Source organism: Pelobates fuscus, chromosome 8 (assembly GCF_036172605.1).
Source record: "Pelobates fuscus isolate aPelFus1 chromosome 8, aPelFus1.pri, whole genome shotgun sequence".
NCBI lineage: Eukaryota > Metazoa > Chordata > Amphibia > Anura > Pelobatidae > Pelobates > Pelobates fuscus.
In genome coordinates, this window is record NC_086324.1 from 50,086,912 (window position 1) to 50,095,880 (window position 8,969).

The following is an 8,969-nucleotide window of genomic DNA, read 5'->3' on the forward strand; positions in this document are numbered from 1 at the left end:
GTGTGTGTGTGTGTAAGGGTGCAGTTTGTGTGAGAGTGCGAATGCGCATTCAGACGAGGAGGCGGAGAGGAGGAGGAGAGCAGGAGGAGAGTTAGCCTCCCGGCGCTGGAAAAAGAGGTATGTTTAGCCCCTTCCTCTCCATCCAGCCCGGCGGGAGGGGGTCCATGAGGGTGGGGGAATGAGTATGTTTTCTTGGCACTATAGTGGTCCTTTAACGTTAAGCCCCACCACTCTAAGGCCAGGTAATATGGTTATCTAGGACCTCTGTTTGAGGGATTCACCATTCCTGTAAGCTGGGGGATGACGTTGTGACAGAGGGAAGGATTGTCAGAGTAGAGGATATAAGGAAGCTAAATATAAAAGTGATCGAGGAAGAATAAAGGAGAGCCAGGATGGTGCTAGATTACAGCAACACAGGCTGAGAGAGGACTAGAGAGACTGATGGAGTTGGCAACAAAAATGCAATCCTGGCTATTTCCCGGGTCAATGAGTAATCCTTAATCCTGAAAGTTAATGGAGGCATTTCCTAAAGGCAAACTAAAATTTAAATTTCTCTACACATATTAAGTTTCTCTACACATGTGTTGTAATCTCAGTTGTTTTTTAATTTATTTAGAAACACGATATATTTATGTGTTTTGCATTGTGAGTATGTTATTCATAAATTCATTTTATTCTACAGATACATTATGCTTCAGATACTACTATGTCTGATAACATATCCCGATTTTGTTAATTGCTCTGCATAAGAGCGTTAAATTTCAGAACTGATTAATTAACTCAGAATTTGGTGGATACGGATTACAGTACAAGTAAAAATAGATCCAGATAAGAGGTACTATAGATGCACACTATAGGTGAAAAGCTGCCACTTAATAGGCACACCCCAAATAGCCTATAAGACCAAATAAGAAAGAAATAGGTGGGTACAGACCCACCTAATGAGGGAGCTGAACATTACAAACAAGTGTATAAACGTAGTATTGAAAATATCAAAGATTTATTCTGCACACTTTGCAGTAGATAAAAATATGTAAATATATAAAACAATATGCCAAAAAGTAATGTAAAGCAGTACAATTCTAAGACCAGGGAACAAAGCCCGACACCAACCACTCAGCTCACAAGTGAATGAATGTTGCATACAGCCCTTGGTGGCGATTCCTAGGGCTGAGATATACTTGCAGCTCACAATACAATGAAACCGTGGTGGTGAGATAGCGGTCTCTGGACTGCTGAACTTTCGAACTTGATGGCTCTGGCTCAACGCGTTTCGTCCCGCGTTATTCGGGACTTCCTCAGGAGCTGTAGACGCTGTGATCTTCCCTCCGCCGTCATCTCTTCTTATATCTTCCATTTTTCCAATCTTTGATATTTTCAATACTACGTTTATACACTTGTTTGTAGTGTTCAGCGCCCTCATTAGGTGGGATACGGATTATACAGGAGTATTGTAATTGTAAGCATCCCTAGGTACATATTTTAATAGCTTTAGGACTTCTTGTCTTTTTTTTTTCTTTGTATTGCTTTTTTATAAATATATTTATGTACCGTACATATATATTTTTAATTTATGGAGGGCTCAGTATTTTCTCTCTTCAGGTTAAACACATCCATGTTATGTTAAAGGGACATGAATCTTTTGGCGTAAAAGCTTCCCAGCAAAGAATGGTTTATTCACTGCCTAAATTGGTTGTGAGCACATGGCCTGCTTTGACGAAAAACAGACATACACATGACATGAGGGCAACTAGGTTATTCCTGATTTACCATCTGAATGCAAGGATTAGAATTTTTAAGCCCCTCACTGATAAATGATGTACTAACTTAAACTTATAAAAGTACAACTGTGCAATTTTACCAAAATAAATGGTACTATTCTCCAGCAATTATTATTAAAGCTCAGTGCTTTTTAAATGGAATGTGCAATCCAGGTTGTTAATGCAAGGACTATTTTATAAGTAATTATTTGCTTATTATAGGTATAGTGGAATAAATGTAACAGCATAGAATTCGACAATCAGATGGCATATTTTGCAGACAGTAATAATTGCAGTTAAAGCTAAGGAATATATAGCTAGTGTTAATTATAATATGAAATGTGTTGAGGTTTTCAGTGTTATATGGAAGATATCACCAAAATTAATTTATATATTTTTTTCCGATTGGGCTTGTTGTGATGAAAAGTTATATTTTGGGGATTATCCACAAAAGTGCAATTTAGGATCTACTGGTTACCAACTTGTTTAAAGTTGCATCACGTTGAGTCAACTCTCTGCCTCACTCTGCAGGCTGAACAAAAGCAGGTACATTTTAATTTTAGTTTAATTTCACATTTGCCTACTTCTTCTTATTATACATTCCAAACCCGCCCCAAGGAGGGACACTGGTCTAACCAATCAGTGGACTATCCCTAGGAATGCTGACAATGCGTATTGGGCATGCCTGACAGATTTGGGAAAATCTCTTCACCTTGCAGCATCCTCACAGAGTGTGAAGAGATGGAGTCTGATCAGTGTGATCACTCTGACATACACTCCCAGATACACACAGACATACACACACACATACATGCACACACACACACACACACACACACACACAAACTCAACAGATACATATATATTCCAAGAAACACACATAAAAAGACATTCCCAGGAACAGGACACTAGGTCTCTCATCAGACAGGGCTCCATTAGGTCTACCACTGGCTGTGGGAGGGCCCTCCACAGTCCTGTTCCCACTCACTACCTGGAGGGAGCCATGTTGTCTGCACATTTACTGGGTGCAGATCATTTTAAAAGCTGCCTTTTGGTCCACTCCATTGGCACTTCCCAGAGCATTACAGCCAGTGGACAATCTTAATCCTGGGACCCTGGACAATTTACATCTGGTTCTGCAAACACATCTTTAGTAACATGCTGACAGACTCACAAACACAATTACACAAATACACTGACAGACATACCCATACAATTACACACTAACAGACACACTGCCATACATGCATGTTGAATTACATAGTGTGCAATGCATATTATTTTAGTCAGCATTATTTTTGCCTGATGTTTGGCAGCAAGAAAGTGGTGTCCCTGGGTTCCAGGGAAGTAGGCCTGAAAACATTGGCAGTACAACTTAAACTCTCATTCAGCATCTGGAGTACTGGGGAGCAGTAATATGATATTACATCTTCCCATCACATGAGTGCAAAGGGAAATATCAATAATGTCAAGTAAGGGGCCCCCTGCAGGGCAGATCTTCAGTACATTTCAGTTGGGGGAAATATTTATACCTCCCCAGCCAGATAGCAGAGTGATGTACTGTCCAGGTTTGCTCTCTCATTGAGTGTGACTAGATAATTGGATATAGCCCCCATTGAATCCTTCTGGTGACATATCATTTTTCATATTATCAATGCGTCTTTCATAAGCTTTAAAAAAAAGTGTGGGTAATCCCAACCGTTAAAGACAGTAAGATTTTATAGTGCTGCATACTTAGCAAATGTTATTGTTTGCTGTCATTAGAAACTAGTCTTTAGACCTCCAGATTTTATTCCAAAGAAACATAGAAACATAGAATGTGACGGCAGATAAGAACCATTCGGCCGATCTAGTCTGCCCAATTTGCTAAATACTTTCATTAGTCCCTGGCCTTATCTTTTATCTAGGATAGCCTTATGCCTATCCCACGCATGCTTAAACTCCTTTACTGTGTTAACCTCTACCACTTCAGCTGGAAGGCTATTCCATGCATCCACTACCCTCTCAGTAAAGTAAAACTTCCGGATATTATTTTTAAACCTTTGCCCCTCTAATTTAAGACGATGTCCTCTTGTGGTAGTTTTTCTTCTTTTAAATGTAGTCTCCTCGTTTACTGTGTTGATTCCCTTTATGTATTTAAATGTTTCTATCATATCCCCCCTGTCTCGTCTTTCCTCCAAGCTATACATGTTAAGATCCTTTAACATCTCCTTGTCAAAAGGATTGTTCTAAATCACTAATTCTCACACCACAGCTTACTGTTTAGTAAATAACCCCCATCACATGGATGAGTTTTAGCCGGTTTAAATAATCCAGGACAATAAAAGTGTGAAGAGATGTGAAGAAATTAGAGTAGGCATTTCTTTTTAGAAGATCGTGCAGATAAAACAAAGATTTATATGTAAAAAATAACTGTCTGGAATAAAAGTCAAGCTGACAAATTATTCAATACGTGTAACTCTTTTATTCCACATACTTGGCTGGGTTTTACACAAAGTTAGTCAATAAAGACACAAAAATACATTGCAAAACCAATGTGATAAAGTGCAGACTTCTATAGCTGAGAAAGTCCAGAGCTAACAAGGTCTCGTGTTATATCTAGAATCTCAGCAAAACGAGACATTTCCACTATCACACAGCAAATATGTTGTAAAGAATACATGGGTTAAAACCGTTAAGGCAGGTTTAAATCCTGGCTAAATCTTTGAATGTATAAACATACATTATTTGGAAATAGAAAAGCATAGGGCTATGTACATGCATTAAAAGACCATTAACTCAGATATGTGAGATACAAAATGCTTAATGTTATTCTCAAATCAACATCATCTAACAGATTAGTATTTCATTTACTAAACACCAAAAAATAAAATGGGTTCACATTTTTCACGTTATACTTTCTAGGTTCAATGTCCTACCATCTACCAAGTGTTAGGACAAATGGTCTGATTCAGTCTACACCACTGTGTGCCAAAATAAACATTCTTAAGCATTGGGAAATTCATTAATAGTGTGTAGCAATAATAGCTATAAATAGTCAAATAGCCTCTGCTACTACGGTTAATAGTTTTCGGTTCATTTATACAATGTTTGTTTCCATTTGGGTGTCAGCAGTGGGGGAACGACAGTTTTTGTGAAATTTATATTGTTTATTGGCTTACATTTATTATGTTATTTCCTGTTAGAGGGTATAGATTTACAGGTCTTTGCACCATACCTTCACTGTCTCTACCAGAAAACCACTGGTTGTTTCTGTTTTATGATTTTTAGTGCAAGTTTTATTTTGTTTTGTTTTCTTGTTTGTTTTGTCATCTAGCCTATAGAAGGATGCTCTATACTGTTCTGGAATTTCTGTTATAGGTATGTTTATTTACATTTTAAATTGCACATTGACCTCTCTGAACCTTGCATGGTGTCTGTATGTTCATTTTTGCAGTTTGTCAGTTTTAGAATTTGTGGCTTCCGTTATCTTTAATCCGCAATGTTGGTCAGTTTTAAAATGAGATATGCTTAAATTGTTTGGTTATAACCATAATGGGATATGCCGGCAACATTTACCTGTGACATTTAGTTGTAACTATTTATTGCAGTTTGTATATATGATTTTCAGTCATTTCAAAGTTTTATTTAATATATCATGGCACAGTGCACAAAGTGGTTAACCGAGTACCTGGCTTATTCAAGGTACCCTATTTTTGATAGCATGCCTGTAGGGTAGAAACATTCTGTACTGACTGCCCTGAAAAGTCTATCTGTGTAATCATATTTGTCATGGCTGCCTGTCATCCCCTTTACCTGTTCTCCAGTTCCCCTGTGGTATTAGGTCATGCAGACACTAGTCACACTGAATGGAGCTGAGCAACTGCATAGAGACACCAGCACCAATCCAGTTTCAGGAACTGCATGCAAGCAACAAAGTTTTACCCGAGCATCCAGTCTGTCCATTGTGCCATTGACCTGGCCCAGCCTATAAAACCCCTGATTACACTCCATCTATTGCTTTATTATTCTTTAGTGTCTGTGCCTGTATCCCAAAGTACTGTTCCTTTTCCTGCTTCTCTTAAACCTTTCCTTCATTTCTGAGCCCTCCCTCTTGCTGACATTCCGCTGTCTGGATCTCCAGACATCTGATCGCAGGACGATCTTACAAAGTATAAACCAAGTCTACCTGCCTCATTCTTCATTGTTGACTTAACTTCGCCTTCACTTCTGCCTGTATTGGATTTGACAATCAGGACCAGTCTACCTCCTGGTTTCCAGTACCAATTTGCCCTCCCAGGGCTCGAGTCCTGCAGGAACATGTGGGAACGGCGTCTGTCTCTCTCTCGCCACACGCCGTTTGCTGATGCCGATAGCCGGAATATGATGCCCCTGTGCACCTACAGACTGGGAGCATGTCCCCAAATGGTGATTTGCCAGGAAGACACACCAAATCCCTTAAATGGACACACCAAATACCTTAAGCACATCAACTTGTGTATATGGTTTACAGGATGGTAGAGTGTTCCTGCAGGTTTATAAAAGTGTAAATTACAAGAGCAATCATCACTTTTCTCATCCTTGTTGGTATAAAACCTCCCAACTGTTAACCAACCAGCCTGGAGGGTTCCCTGTCTCAGTCCCCTTTAGCACATTCTCAAGACAGAATTGATGGTTTCTCATAAAGATACATTGGTTTCAAGGCTTCTATACGAAAAGCACTGTCAGTCCAGTTTGGCAAATGACGTGCATGCACCCTGCCTCCTTATGTTTCTCTGTAGGAAGCACTGGATTGACCAGAAGATCATCACTAGTGAAGATCTTCATTGGATGGAAAAGAGTCAAGGCGAGGGACCCTCTTCACACCCTCTTTAATTACAGATACGTAACAGCTTTCTTAGTGCTTCGGGGAGTGGAGCACAAATTCTAAACAGTCGAGTATTATAAGTAAAGGTATTGGAATGTTCCGTTAATATTTTTTAATACAAATGGGAAAAAACTAGATCTTGATCGGGGCTATTTCAAGACCAACATAGTATTGCTTTATTTCTGGATGTTTAAATAAAATCTTTTTTTTTTTTTTTTTTGGAATGAACGGATCTTACAGTTCCTTGAGAGAATGCCAATTATTTTATAATCTGTGTGAACTATCACCCCTGATCATTTCTAACCATGAGTTATCCATTACTTTTATGATTTGATTCTAAAGCCAGAAAGATATTGCCTTTTCTTGATTATGCCCTGTCTGACCCAGTATACTTATTGTTTTGTTTTAATAAGCCATGGCAAGCACATTACTTGTTCTACGTCAGCAGTTTTAGTTTTGGAACAGTGCAACAATGTCTGTTTTGATATCTCATTAAATATTTTCTTCAAGAAATGAATATTTTTTAACCCCTTAAAGACACATGACATGTGTGACATGTCATAATTCCATTTGATTCCAGAAGTTTGGTCCTTAAGGGGTTAAGGCTTAAGAGGAATTATTAATGTATCTTTTTTATTTTATTTACCCAACCGTTCCCAATTGTTGAATGGTAACAGCCTCTTTCATACCCCAACATCTGGGAGACCTTCTATATCTGCCCCTTCCAACTATGTTACTTCCAACTTATTAATATAAGCACTTAAATAGTGCCAATATATTCTGCAGATAATTTTTTTTATGGACGGTACATAGAAAAAAACTTGTATAAGAAGGCCAGGATCAAGCGCACTACTCTTTACATCCCACACAGAAAGTGAGGCCTGGTCCTACCGAACTTCTGGAGTTACCACCAGGCGGCCCAACTAGCACAACTGCAACACCTCCATGTCCCAGTGGGACTCAAACTACAGGTCAACCTGGAACATGACATACTTTGAGGACAACGGCCTCATGAAGTTCTTTCACTATTACCGAAACCAGCAGCTGGTACCCTTTGCCGAACTCCCGCAGAACACACCGCTCACAACATTTGAGCACTTCTGATACCTTCAAATTTGCAGCTACCTCAACACACCAACCACTAGAACGACCGCAACAGCCACACTCACCACATTTGAAAAAATGTGTATGCAGGCACCCATACAAAAAGGAAAAATCTCAACAATATATAACCTGCTGGTATAAAACACACCCAAGGGCCTTCTTTTACATGTCGACTTGGGAGAGGATCTTGGGTCCCCTAGGGACTCGACAGACTTGGGGGGACATCTGGGAGGCCACGGCTTCGCTCACCATATGTGGCAATCATAAGGAACAGGCCTATAAAACCATGTTCCAATGGTACCTCACCCCACTAAGACTCAAACAAATGCACAGGTTGGACACCGACCGATGCTGGAAAGGGTGCGGAGAAAAGGGTACTTGTATCCTCATGTGGTGGGAATGCGTCAACATCTCTCCACTGTGGACCAAGATCAACCAACTCGCCTCCAGGGCTCTGCAGAGAGATTTACCCCTGGACCCCTGGATGTGGCTCTTGTCCAGACCGCATGTACATCTTCGTATGCAATGACATTTTAAATAAAGAATTTAGAAAGAAAAATAAAATAACTTGTATGAATGCATACAATTAAAATGTTTGATTCATGGATATTAGTAAGTAATTTTACCTATGTAGCAGTGCAGCTTTAAATGGACACTATAGTCACCAAAGCAACGTTAGCTTAACAAAGCAGTTTTGATATATAGATCATGCCCCTGCAGACTCACTGCTCTATTCTCTGCAATTTAGGAGTTAAATCCCTTTCTTTAACAGCCCTAATCACACCTCCTTGCATGTGACTTACACAGCCTTCCTAAACACTTCCTGTAAAGAGTCATCTAATTTTATTGCAAATTCTGTTTAATTTAGAATTATTTATCTCCTGAACTGTTAATAGCTTCATAGACCTTTAGGAGCCTCCTGCATGTAATTAAAGTTCAACTTACAGAGCAGGAGATAAACTATTTGAAGTTAACATGTTATTTAAAATGAAACAATTTTTACATGCAGGCTGTGTCAGTCACATGCAGGGAGGTGTGACTATGGCAGCATAAACAGAAACAAAAGTGATTTAACTCCTAAATGGCAGATAATTGAGCAGTGCAACTTCAGATACATGATCCATACACCAAAAACTGCTTCATTAAGCTAAAGTTGTTTTGGTGACTATAGTGTCCCTTTAAGGAAACACAAACATTATTCTTATATATATAGTTGAAAAGTTATACCAAACTATTGCATGTGGATTTGCCCAATGGAG

The 8,969-nt window shown here is 39.1% G+C and overlaps 1 long non-coding RNA gene across 1 annotated transcript; it reads right to left on the minus strand.

Annotated features, from left to right (window-relative positions):
- Window positions 1-4,201: 4,201 nt before the first annotated feature.
- On the minus strand, window positions 4,202-7,127 carry LOC134570730 (uncharacterized). The gene is made up of 2 exons (XR_010085163.1): window positions 6,212-7,127; window positions 4,202-6,146 (listed from the first exon to the last, which is right to left on the minus strand). It is a non-coding gene; the product is annotated as an uncharacterized LOC134570730 (long non-coding RNA).
- Window positions 7,128-8,969: the final 1,842 nt, after the last annotated feature.